Source organism: Montipora capricornis, chromosome 2 (genome assembly GCF_036669925.1).
Source record: "Montipora capricornis isolate CH-2021 chromosome 2, ASM3666992v2, whole genome shotgun sequence".
Classification (NCBI taxonomy): Eukaryota; Metazoa; Cnidaria; class Anthozoa; order Scleractinia; family Acroporidae; genus Montipora; species Montipora capricornis.
In genome coordinates, this window is record NC_090884.1 from 21,815,064 (window position 1) to 21,827,563 (window position 12,500).

Genomic DNA, 12,500 nt, shown 5'->3' on the forward strand with positions numbered 1-12,500 from the left:
ATCATGGAAACGTAAATCAATACCAGTGAAAAGTCAGTCCCTTGAATTGTTGATAGAAAATTAATTTAAATGCATATTGAACCATCAGTTGAGGAATATTTTTTTTCATTCCCACTTTGTGAACCTAACATACATTGCTGCAGTTTGTTTATTGCTTGGTCATTCAATGTCTTGATCACATCAAATTATTTAATTTTTGGGTATTGTGTCAGACCTCCATAGAGACACTATCTTTATCTAAAAATTTAACTGGTTACTTTTCGGACACCTTTTGTGGCATATTTAGATAGGCAGGAAATGTTCCACATTTTATGGTAAATAGTTCTGCATGGTTTTAAGGAATATTGCAGCCAAATCTAATTGAATATGAGACTAAAATATGCTGTTTCACATTTTGTGAATTTAAAGGCTATTAATATTGTTTGCGCTTGTTTTAAAGGCTTAAGGTTGGCGTTCAAAAGTGTTCCTTCAGTAATCTTATTCTGTAAAGATTACCTTGGGAGAATTGGATTAAGGCCAGTTTTTTCTTCTAGCTTCTTTCCTCAGTGCCCTCTGAGAATGGAGTTGATTTGGTTTTGCCCAATGTTGAAAGATGAAACAATGCCTAAACCAGCTGCAGGGAATACTTCATGGTGTTTTTTTACAAACATGGGCATGAGGGTGCTCTACTAAGCATCTGAGCATTGTTTCACATACTAAAGTGTTATTATAAATAATTTATTTCTCTAAGAGAGTCTTCTTTTCGTGTCAGCCATTCAAAAATTGTTGGAATCGCTTGTTTGAGCTGTTGGATGAAAGAGGCAGAACATTTGATGAGGCCCTCCTGTGGGGAGGGGTCCTTGTTCCCTTTAAATATTCGTTTGTGTTTCCTTGTACCCCAAATTACTTTCAAATTTGTTCCCAAATTTGTGATCCCTAAAATTTAAATTGGTTTCTTCCCTTGTTCCCTAAAATATTTTGATATTGTCACTCTGTTCCCCACTTCAAATTAGCCATGTTCTCTTCTTCCCCAAAACCCCTGGGAGTGCCTCTTTGATTTTGATTCTCTTATTGGCCTCATAGTAATTCACTGTAGAATTGCAAGACACAGCAAGTTCTTATTTGGGAGTGAGGGAAAAGTTTTGAATGAATTTTCGCACAATACAAAAAACACAATTTTGACTGCCTCTTCTGGTCTATTCTAGATCTTGCTCTTTTCGGACATGAATCAGCTTGTTTGCACTTTTCTGGCGACCTGCGGGAGGGCAAGCTCTAGAAGCTCTTCCTTAGTGAGCCTTCGCTGAAAAAGTTTCCAAGTCTGGCTTTCCCGTGTTAGGGGCCGAGGTTTTTGTGCAAAATTCTTCAGCGACTTCCTTGCAGCTTATAAACGGTGTTCCTTCGATCAATGGTCAGTAAAAGTGTTGTAGTGCGTATACAAATTTTCGCTACTTAAAAACGTATATTTACACGAAACAAATATCAACTTGGCAATTTTCCTTTCCCGATACTCCATTTAAAATTCACGTGAGCGCTATTAATAAAGGGCCAGAAAACCATTTTAATTAATGGTCAACAAACATGGGTTGTCGGCGAGCAGAATTCGAACGTAAGCTGTTGTGCTTTTGCTGTTATTTGTGTTTTTTCTAACTATTCTAAGACGAATTCAGGCCGATATTTTCGAATCAAGTGTAAGAAGACGGCAAAACCGTATTTATAATGTATTTATTTGTGTTAACTTCGCGAATAAAGACTTTGGTCGCATCCTTTCGACGGGTAGATCGACAGCAATGCCATTTACGCAAAACCGAAATGTACTGTTTCCGGTGAAAGGGCAAATGATTGACAGGATAGCACGGTTTTGACTGCCGCGCGCACTGCGGGCGCGGGTTCCGTATGCAAGGCCATACCAATAAAAATACAGATACTTTCCCAGAAACAATTAAGCCAAGAGGAACAATCCCTTCGCGAAGGTCCTCTAGGCAAGAAGGAATGTCTAGAATCATTAAAAATCGTGGTCTCTGAAAAAACGCCAGTATCAGATGGCCTCCCCTGCGAATTCTACGAAGTCTTCTGGAATGATACGGCTCACTACTAAATGCGCTAAATTACTCTTTTGAGATTCGGAAACTTTCACTGTCACAAAGTTAAGAGGTGGCATTGTCATGCTTATACCTGAAAAAGACGCTGACCACACTATGATCAATAATTGGCGACCATTAACGCTATTAAATTGCGAATACAAAATTGCATCAAAAGCCATCGCAAGCCGAATTAAAACTTTTCTTCCGAAACTCATTTCAGATGATCAAAAGGCAGGTACTGGTGTATTAGTGAGAATATTCGATGGCTGGACAGTGTCATCAAATATACGGCCCTTCTTCTTTTTATTGATTTTGAAAGAGCTTGATACACTAGAGCGGTCTTTGATCAATACTGAAAACCCTCCAGCACTTCGGTTTCGGGCCCTCGCTGTTAAACCGGATTAAACCTTTTTATTGCAATATTGAAAGCTGTAACTTAAATAACGGATGGACAAGTAACTTCTTTAAACTTATAGCCGTGGAGTTAGACAAGGCTGCCCTTTGTCGCCATATCTTTTTCATTTTTTTAGTTATTCTTCCCTTATTCTCTCTCAAAGCTACATGGATCCAAAAATATCTGGACCCTGAAAACCATAGTAAATGTAAGCGACTCTTTGACTCAGAACTTGAACGAAATGGAGGCGAAGCGATATTTATAAAAGGAAATCTTAACAAAAAGACTTGAACAATTTAAAAATATCAGACTCCTTTGTAAACGAAATACTTCAAATTTGTTCAGTTCTCCAATTCCTCTCCCTTACCGCTTTTCAGAATAAATATAACTTGCAAGCCCGACCTTTAACCTTCTTTGGGATAATCTCAGCACAGGCAGCCCAAGTTCGCCTCACTAGAGAGCGTGTAATAATTAATTATTAGTGGGAAGATGACCTTTGAGTGCAAGCGGTGTTGCGTTACAGGCGGCCGTTGAGAATTTAAACGCGTTATAAGATTTTGTATGGGAAATAAAATACCGTCGATTATGAAGCCTAAAAAACGCTCAATTTAACGTTCATTCAATAAAATGAATAAAAATGACTCACCTCTGGTGTATTCTTGTGCCTTTTGAAGCTTATTTTACCGTTTCGGGAATTCCGCGTTTTCACTGTTCTAACATAGGCAGCCCAAGTTCGCGTCACTAGAGAGCGTGCAGTAATTACTGGGTTGCCAGTATGGCAAACCCAGTCGGGGTCTGCGTTTAGTTTGTTTGTTTTATTTATTTTTCTTTTTTTTTTCCGTGTCGGTACGAGTCTTGCCTGTCACTCCCCTGCTAAGTGGTGTCTTTGTGCATAGAGCCTTCTGCGCGTATATTCTTAGGATCGAGAGGGTAGTGGGAAATGCGTAGATTTCTCTGGTGGACACAGTAGAACGACTAACCTAACCGGCAATGGCGTCGAAAGTCATGTAACGCGAATGGCGTTTTAGTGGATCTTTGAACAAAATATACCCTTATGAAGCTCAATAATGGCAAGTCAATTGGATATACAGGCGGTGGAATCTTAAAAGCGACGAGTAATGGACTTCGACAACAATCTATCGCCCGTCGAGCCGAAATCAAAGTGAGCTGTATTTCAAACATTTTACTAAGTGTGCTGTTATGTAGAACACTGAAACCAAATGGAAAATTCTCTGGTAACTTATGGGTTCAACAAAGACAGAGAACGAACTGAACACCTTACGTGGATCTGTGATCAACTCTGCACAGTCTTCAGTAAAAACCTAATTGGAAATGTGACAGCCAAGAATTATTTGAAAGAAAGCTTGTCGTCTATTTTGTGCCTCATTATTCAAGGAAAAGGTTCTTCATGGAAACTGTTTGATCCTGAAATTTAGTTTGTTGCAATATTGCGCATATTTGACACGATTGAGTTTCTTCTTTTCACGCACGTAATGAAATAGAAGGGGTTTTTGCCTCTCATAGCAAATAAATTGTTCTCAGGAAAAGGTGGCCTTTAAGAATTCATCATGTTTTATGATATGCGAGCTTAACTGGATAGTTCAGTATGGCAATAGAAAAAGCGTTTTCTTGTTATTCAAGGAAAAGGTTCTTCAGGAAACCTGAAGTACATGGTAATTTGACACGATTGAGTTTCTTGTCTTCACGCACGCAATCAAATAGGAAGAGGTTTTCGCCTCTAAGAGCAAATATGTTGTTTGTTTTAATAAATTTTTCGCTGGAAAAGGATTCTGTGGTATTTTCTGCCTTTGTGAATTATAATATCATGTTGTGTATTGAATTTTCGAGCTTGAAATGTGATGTGGGAGAAGTTTTTTAGTATTGCTCTATAAGCAGGAAGGGTTCACAGGCCTGTTGGAAGCGTGCTCAGGGGCACCCAACGAATCTGTTTCTCACATTATCTGTTCCCCAGAGGAATCTTGCTGGCTGGTTAAAATACAGGTGTTTCGATGAGCTGGCTGGGAAATTTTGTTATTGATAGAGGTTTTGCCTGGGAATAGACCATATTCGTATTCTCAGTATTGGACTGGAACTAGCTTGCAATGGAGGCTAATGCGGGGGAATATATTAAAAAGTATTTGCATTTGAAAAGATTCCCCCGCATTAGCCTCCATTGCAAGGTAGTTCCAGTCCAATACCGAGAATACGAATATGGTCTATTACTGACTTTTTCTAGCATTTCAACCCGAGCTGGCTGTAGAAACTCTGAAGACTGAGGACGGCTAAAAAAAAAAAGGAACCAACCCCATCCCTCTCCCAGAGAGTAGTCACAAACATACGACGGCTGGTCAGAGTGATTGCGCTTGCGGAAAAAACCTGTTTTGTCCCAGTTTTGTCGCTTTTGTTCGGTCGTTTCGGATCGAGGGATTTGAAAGCGCGCGGAATTCCTGGCTGGGAAATAAATTTGATCAGCTGGCTGGGAAACCAAACAATTTTATCTAGCTGGCTGGGAAATTTCTTGTGTGTCTTGCTGGGAAAAAGGAACAGATAATGTTTTCCCAGCAACACTGAAAAACACCTGAAAGTGCCTTAATAATATTTATTTTCATTAACTGGGGTATAATAATACATTTTACAACAAATTGGTCGTTGGGTGCCCCTGCGTGCTTGAGTTTCAACAAAATGAGCCCCAAAATCAGTGAAAAATTGTGACGCAGATGAATAATAAAGTAGCTGCTACTTCCAAAATGATGGAATTACCTGGTGAGAAATAACGTCGTACGCGTCTTGGAGAGTAAATGTTGACTTTGCATGAACAAATTGTCAACCTCAAGAGTTGGGCGATTGTGATCTTTGTTTTGACTTCGCAAATTTCATTGTCAAACTTTATAACACGTGACAGAAAAAGAAACTTACAAAAACCCGGTATCTTGCCATCATTTGACACAGATGCTTCACTGTTTGGCGAGTAAACATGCCGCGGTAACTTAAGTAATCACGGCGCCCGCTGAATTCCGGCCATGTCACTTTCGATTTTGCAATTTATTTGAACGTAGCAAAAATCTCCCAAAATGTTTGTCGCTGATCGTAACTTTTTATATTCTATATTCACGGTTCAAAATTAATGTTGTTTTCATATCGTAAATATTTTATTCTCGATCGACCGTCCCGGAAACTTCCTTCTGCTCTTTCTAAAAACTGTGTATCAATAGTTATTTACTTTTGCATCAATATTTGTTTTGCATAAAGCAAGCTAACAAAGTCTGTACCTTGCTTTTCGCTTGCCGCTGTCCTTTTCTTTTGCCATCTTGCTTACTCGTCTCTTTTTTTTTTGTTAGCTTGTATTTGTTGTCGTTGTTGTTGTAACTAAATTCCAATAAAATTAAAAAAAAAAAGGACAAAAGAGTACTAGCACAGAGGTAGTCATCTGCTTCAGTTTCTGAAAACGTACTTGGTCCCAATGCCAGACAATGTTCTTTTCTAGCAACTTTCTTAGTGGTGCACTGACTTTGGCCATGTTGGGAATAAATTTCCCAAGATAAAAATATGGATGAATCCAAGGAATGTTTTAAGTTCCTCAGTGTTCCTTGAGGGTGCTTCATCGCATGGATCGTCCGTGTCTTTTAAGGGTGTGGTTTTAAACCATTTTTGGTTAGGACGTGGCCAACATAGGGGACTCTGCATTTCTTGGTATTGAACTTGAGACTGACTTCTCGTGCACGGTCTAACACTTGCTTTAGTCTGACGTTATGCTCAGTAGCATCTTTTCTCCATATTAAGAGGTCATCAACAATCAATTTCACACCTTCGGCCTCAGAAAACAGGTCATACATGCAGTTTTGAAACACCTCAGAAGCCGATTTTATTTCAAAAGGCAACTTTGTGAAGCGATATCTTCCAAATGACGTGTTGAAAGTGCATATCTTTGAGTTATCATCCGTTATGGCTACCGATCCTGGAACTGCCAGCAGCAGTGTTTATGTGAACTCTGAGTACTTTTTGGAAATGTTAAATGAGCTTAAGGAGTCCACAAAATGTATAACTATGGATGGCCAAAAAACGAAAATACTCAGATCTCTTAAGTGGATCACACGAAACAGCTGTCCATGGCTGCTAATTGAACGGGTGAAATGGTTTTGCGCATGCGTGATGTGTTGGCCGCACCGGGTTGGTGTTAGCGTGTGTCACCTTGCTTTTATTGTTATTTAATCTTCGCCTGTTGATTCACTAAAGTCAGGGTTGGCCAGGGGGAGTAGTGGTATAACAGTATACCCGAAAAAAATTCCCCAAAAAATTCATCCAAATATATCCAAAATTAATGGAAGCATTGTATACTGTATACCTGAAATTCAAAGAAAGTGATATACCGAATTCCCGTATTTAAGCTGCAATATACCGTATACCCGATTTAAAAAACCCCTGTATACCGTATACCCAAAAACCTTGGCCGACCCTGTAAAGTCGTGTTATACCAACAAAACTCGGCAATGACGTGACTAATACAAGATTTCAGTTGATATTTCAACCTTTAATAAAAATTGAGTTATAAGTGAAGAGATGATTTTAGTCAGTGGTCACTCAGAGATCTTCGGAAAAGTTCCGAGTGCTCTTTTGCAGGAGTCGAACACATGACCTTCTATTTATTTCATCTACCGAGATTACCACTTTCCTTCTCCTTCATTTATAACTTTAAGTCTCGAGGCTATTTAGCCCAGCCTCGGCTTGAACGCTCTACTAAGGGCCTGTTCACATGAGAGTAGGGGACCCCGGGTAAGTTAGGTATACAATCTCTCCTTTTTTCTTGATTGTGTTCACATGAGAAGTGGGATACCTCAACAAGCGGGTTGCCCGGTCAGCCGGGCCGGATAACCCACTTAGGTGGGGCGAGTTTTCTCCATGTGAATGCTGAAAGTGGGGTACCTCGCTTGACTGGTGTGATATTCATTCGGGCATTTATCTTTAGTTTGAACATTTGGAAATCTCACGGGAAGGCAGGGTACCTCACCTACCCGGGGATCCCCGCCTCCATGCGAACAGGCCCTAATTGGGGAGACTACAAATCAACTGAAATCAGAACAGATCAACTCAAATGTTGCATGGTTTTTGAGGAGAGGGGAAAACCGGAGTACCCGTGGAAAAACCTCTCAGAGCAGAGTAGAGAGCCAACAAACTTAACCCACATTTGGCATTGAATCCGGGAATCGATCCCGCGCGCCACATTGATGGAAGACGAGTGCTCTCGCCACTGTGCCAGCCCTTCTCCCCATTCATATCTATTCAAAGACATATCAATAGTGCGAATGCACCGTTTGGACAATTTCAGTCTTAGCAGTAAAGGAGTATACTCGGATATTTTCCGAGTATTCCCGAGTCATCACTGACGAGTCCCCTATACCTCAGAGGTAGAGCATCCGAACTTGTAATCGGAAGATCGTAGGTGCGACTCCTGCAAAGGGGCACTTGGATTTTTTCCATTGAAAAAACTATCATGTCATCGTTGTACCTACCGGGGTGAACAATTTCCACCTCACTCATTCATTACAGTTTAGTTACAGAGGGTATAATGTGATTGGCCGGTAATGAGCAGTACAGGTACAAACGTCAGAAAATCACGATGTCTGCAATTCTTTCAGGCAAAATCGTGGAATGCCTCAGTTTCATCACGGAAAATCACGAAATTACAAGCGAGAAGCAAGCGCTCAGTAAGATTCAAAGAAATGACCTATAATGTCTTAAATTTAGGCAATATTCGATTAAATGCGCTATAAAGATGCAACAAGCTCTTCTTAAAAGAACTAGAAAAGTGAACACAGACATTGAATAGCTTTGTGAAATGTGCCGCATCCATGCGGTCATTTCTATTGAATAATTGGGGAAACGTGTCAAGGATTTCAACAAAAAAAATAAAATAAAAACCACTTAAAAACATGGATACCCACATGCGGCTGCTTTGTTGGTGTTGAACATGGTTGGCTCAGTAACCTAAAACCTCTTTGGGCAGTTATGGGTGTGGAATTGCCCCCCTCGAACAATGAGGTCCATTGAATGTGATCTCGACAGAAAACGGACAATTATAGAGGAAAGGAAACTCGGTACAAAACTGTCTAAGAAAATCAAAGAGTTTATTGAGATATCAATTATGTCTGAAAAAATAACTGATTATCTTAATTCAAGTACCCGGTAATTGCACCGCTGTCAAGTTACAAAGAACAACCTGTTAACTAAATGGTGTCGTGATTGAAAGTCAAGTAATAACAAACAGTAAAATGCGATTGTTGGGATCCTGCCAGAATACGGTTAGTGTACTGTGACGAGTGAATCTTTAGTTTTTGCCGGACTTTTGCACGGGCATTTCCAAAAGGAAATAATTAAACAGGGACCGGATTTAAAGAAAGGTCTTCAACCTGGTTTAGGTTACCACCTGTGATCTTCCAACAAAACTCGTAATCGGTTGTGATGTATTATCCTGCCGTTTGGAAGTGTTGAATAAAACTGGCAACATCATCAAACACGTGTCATTTAATTTTCTGCAAAAAGGCAAGAAGAGATAGTTGCAAAAATTACGAAAGAAACAAGCTGGTTCTTGCCAAATGATTGTTGTGTTCAGGAGCCCCCACTAACCCCAACGCATACAACTTCTCTGCCTTTTTCGCAATTTGTTTGAGCCAAGAGATACAAACTCGATAATAGAAAATAAATTATTAGAAAAAAATGTTATGTTAGATCGGCAGAGAAACAAAATAAAACCAAACAAAAAAAAAACGAACAAAGGGGAAATAAGAGTAAAGGTCCTTAGACTTCTTCTTCATTGTAGTACTCATTACGATGCTAATCGCTGCAAGGAGAGCTGGCCGGTTTTTGAGATACCATGCCACCTTTATTTTTTGTGGCACACAAAAATTAAAGTAGATGTAAAAACTTGCATTGACTGTCGGGGAGAACGTTAGCCAGCCTTGGGATGTATAAAACCACTTTCCTGTGAAGAACGCAACACTTCAACGTGCCCCAATGTTGGTTTAAACTCTGTATAATAAAGCAGGGGTGTCCCTCAAACACTTTGCCAGCAACAAATTATTTCCCCCGCAAGGTAACTTTTAACAAGGTAACAACCGAATTACTCTTTTTGTAGGTAAGATCCGAGGAAGGAATCTGAGTGTTGGGATCCATTTATGTGATAGAAAAGGTGTCATTAACATGTGCTAACGAATTTAAATGAATTCTGAACTGACTGCGCGTTTGATGTGTGTCATTAATGATTCTAACTTTATAGCCCTCTGCTGTATGTTATACTGTTTGATATATGGAATAAAATAGCAATAGAAAACAATAGTTTTAAATACAGATCTAATTTTATCGAGAGGTGGTCTACAGCAATTAATGGAAACTCAGTTTAATTTGCATTCACAGTCGCCATTTGTACATTTAATTCTGCGTCACGATGCACTCTTTTTCCTGACAACCTTTAATTTACATTAAAATATAAAGAAAAAGCTCTACGGTTCCAGTGTAAAGAAGGCGATGAAACCGCCTAAAGCAACCCTGAAATATATTATTAACACGAGAAAATACAGTGAGTAACTTCGTTGCTACCAGGGCGTGGCAGTAAAACAACAGGCGTCTTGTCATTTTGTTGCAAGTTAACTTTTTTCATTTGACTGTCTATGATAAATTGATCAATAAAGAATTCAATTTAAGTGTAAATTAAGGGCCTCCCATCAACACTGATTACAAAAAGACATTTATATTAATCGAAAGTTATTAAACGTTCAAGTGTCCTCGCCTACTGCTCTTTTTACAACAATTCTTGTAACAATTTCACTTTCGAAACTTTGAAAACGAAATGTCTTAAGCGTTTTATAAAGCCCATTCAAGCACTTAGGGAACAAAATTTTACTGATCTGAAATGTTAACTAAAGCTTTATCGATAGCCCTAATTTTATAACTCCATTGTTTTTTATAATGAAAATCGACATAATTGAAATATGCCTGAGTTCTTTGCACTCAATCTAAGTTACTTGGTCACCGTACTCTTCATAAATTGACTGGCAAGCATGATCACTACTCACTTACGAGTTAACACTGTTGCTGGACTCAAGACAGAGAATGGATGTTTTTATGTCTGTTTCAGGTTAGGTACTTTCCTCGTCTTATTGTTACGCGTAACAGTGTACAAGTTAAAGATATTGCAATATCATGCAATCAAAGCCTTCCCGTTTCTGTATCGAAAGGTTTGGTACCAAATGCTGGAAACTTGCAACAATGGAAGCTCACCTATAGTTTGATAAGAAAAATATCAACTACATAGTGTCAATTATATCTGCAAGAAAATGTAGAGCCTCTATCGATTCATCAATATCTTGAAGCTTAAAAAGGAAAACGCAAGTATATGGCACTCGACGTACTCCCTGTAGTTATTAGCCTTAATCTATTGTTAACGAGAGATGCCAGAAGAATAAATAGCGACTTTTCTAGCTTTTACAAGAACGAAAATAACGCGTTTTGTGATTGCTCTCGTCGCAAGAAAAAAATAATTCACACGACACGATAGTTCACCGCATGGATCGCATCACTTTATCTTCATCGCTTTTTGATAACCCCAAGCACTGGTGACAACCTCTCTCGTTATTGTGGATTAACAGCAAGATTGCAGGAAATGACATATATGAAGAGTTCTTATTTCATTCTTAAGCCTTTTTAAACTGAGTTTGTAAAGATCAATGCTTGCTTGTAGGTGCAGGGCGGGTAAATCAGCTGGGAGGTCATTATATCAACGGAAAACCGTTACCCAAAGAAACAAGGAAAGAAATAATTGACTTGGCCAGAGTTGGGGTTCGCCCTTGCGACATCAGTCGGCGCCTAAAAGTAACCCATGGCTGTATCAGTAAATTGCTTTCCAAGTATCAAAAAACTGGGTGCATTAATCCTGGAGGAGCTAATGTGGGAAGACCACGAGTTATCACTCCTTGAATAGAAGAAAAGATAGAACAGTACAGGCGAGAACAACCAGGGATCTTCTCTTGGGAGCTGCGGGATCGTCTTCTTCGTGAAAATGTGTGCAGCCTCGAGAATCTCCCCTCTCTGAGTTCTATCAGCAGACTTATTAAACAGAAGAGGATGGGTGGTGCCACAGCAAGCCTTATGTCTTCCAGTTGTGCTGATCAACTACGAGATAGAGAAATTCTTGAGGAGAGCACAGAGTCACAATCCAATGTGACAGGTCGAGGTAGAAACTGAAGCGTCTCTCATTATAAATTATACAAGAAAATCGTTTGAAAAAGCCGATGTCCAGCAATTTCCTAATTGTAATTAGCACTTCCTCTTGTAGTCTATTTGAAACTTACTTAAAATTGAAAACGAGTCCCACGATATGGTTTTTATTCGGGAATTAAGCTAGAACAACAACGTCATCCAAAAAAAGGGAACAACATACGAAAATATAGCCTCCCATTATTTTGAAAAATTCGCAATTATTCCAATCCAAGTCGTTCGGCATGAAGAGTGTGTACCATCCTTTCAGAAATACTAACACTTGGTGTAGTTTTGGAAAGAAAAACTGAAAACTCACTGTCGGGTGCTCTCGTCCCCCTTATCAAGAGAGGACGAGGGGAGAGAACACATCGACCATACTCCGTACTTATTGACTGAGTTTAGGTCGGGCCGGACGTGAAAATATTTGGCCAGAGGACATGGATTACGGACCAAGTGCAGCGAGGTCCGTGCGCCAAGACCGAGGGCCAAATAATTTCCCTCATACGGGGATTTTCCCAATAGATTTACAATGAAAAGCGCGCGAGGGGCCGCACTGGCCATATGATAAATGGGCGTCTTCCAATAATAATTTTTTTCAATCTGATTTAGCTCGTATTCATGATGCCCAGCTATTTTAAGGAAGAAACCTGATTGGTTAGTTGTAATTGATCATTGGCTGCACGATCATGAGCACGAGACCGAAATAACTTTACCATTATGGCGCGAAGCTTAAAATAGATTGGAAAAAATATCATAGGTTATGGAGATGTGTAGTCTCCCCTCATCCTCTTTTTATC

General features: G+C 39.5%; 1 pseudogene; it reads left to right on the forward strand.

Annotated features, from left to right (window-relative positions):
* Positions 1-6,396: 6,396 nt before the first annotated feature.
* The window catches only part of LOC138035949 (paired box protein Pax-3-B-like), a 7,729-nt pseudogene continuing 1,625 nt past the window's right edge, over positions 6,397-12,500 (forward strand).